This window comes from Pteropus alecto, unplaced genomic scaffold (genome assembly GCF_000325575.1).
Source record: "Pteropus alecto unplaced genomic scaffold, ASM32557v1 scaffold195, whole genome shotgun sequence".
Taxonomy (NCBI): Eukaryota; Metazoa; Chordata; class Mammalia; order Chiroptera; family Pteropodidae; genus Pteropus; species Pteropus alecto.
The window spans coordinates 7,555,430-7,556,860 of NW_006438073.1; positions in this window are offsets into that span (position 1 = coordinate 7,555,430).

The window sequence follows — 1,431 nt, forward strand, 5'->3', positions numbered from 1 at the left end:
CTGACTTTCTCTACCCCACCCCCCAGCAAACAAGTGGGGTTTTATCATGTTCTATTGTTTTGTAACCTGCTTTTATTTTAACTAAAAAATACACTTTTCTATGTTTTCTAGGTTTTTATTGAATATTATTTTGAAGATGGCATAATATTCCATAATATGGATGTACTATAACTCAATTATTGCCTAAATATGGACGTCTAAGTTGGATCTCATTTTTCTTACTTCATCCATGGTGTCCTGACAAGAATGTACTTGAGCTAAACATTCGGGTGCACCCAAGGGCGCATAACCCCGCTTTCTGGAGCTCCAGGGGACAAAGCAGACCCTGGTGGCAGCATTTGCTGACCGACTGCAGAGTGTGTGCCCGCGCCCCTGCCTCTGTGCCCGGTCCAAGCTGCCAGCCAGGTGTGGGGCGGGAAGTGGCCAGGGGCAGGTGGCCGGCTCTCCAGCCTGTGAGGGGCGGGGCCATCCATGCTAATATTTTAGGATAAACTCCTAAGAGTAGAACTTTGGTCAAAGGGCGTGAACACCGTAAAAGATTTTTATGTTTTGTCAAGTTGCTTTCCAGAAATATCGAAATGGATACTCCCACGAGGGACAGATAGGTGGTTCTGATGCTTCTGCCGGCCCAGGTCCCGTCTGCCCGGGGAGGGGGTGCCCCGGCTCTGCAGGCAGCGAGGCGTCTGTTCGGAGCGGGGTTCTTGCACCCCTGGGCCAGCCAACCAGCCACCTGGCGGCACATTCGAGTGTGAAAGGCGGAGTCGGGCTGAACCGACTAGGTGTGTCTTTCAACTCAGAGATTTTTGGGACGAGGTAAATAACAACACAACAGCAAACGAGATGCCGAAAGCGATTCATAACGAATGCCAGACAACGAGCGACGCAGCCGGTCAGAGGGAGGAGGGCAGCGTGAGCGGGACTGGCCGCGAGAGGCCTCACGGAGGGGGACCGTCCCCAGACGGGGAGAGCGGGACTGGCCGCGTTCGGGGGGCCGTGTCTTCGTCGTGTCTCCTTCCGTCGCCGGCGTTGACGGCTGACCGCGTGGAGGCGCCGAGGACCACGGGGCGGTGACGCCTGTGACGATCGGCTCGCCCGTCCCCCGCAGCCTCCAGCTGGGGACCCGGCTCACGATCCTCGCTGGGTTTTCTCAGCCCACCCCCACCCGACACCCCCACCCGACACCCGCACCCGACACCCTTCCCTTCTGTCTCCCTCTTTTATCTTAGGAATAAAGAGAAAAACATCCAAATCGTACCCTCTCCTTCCACTATTTCGCGAGGGCGTGGCCGCCGGACGGATGCACGTGGCACCGAGAGCACCTGCCGCCGGACGCCGCCCGGGGTCCGCCTGTCTGCGCTTCTCTCGAGCTTGCGACCCGAACACCAGGCGACACCGAGCTTCCCACGCTCCCTGGACAGCTGGCCCAAGACC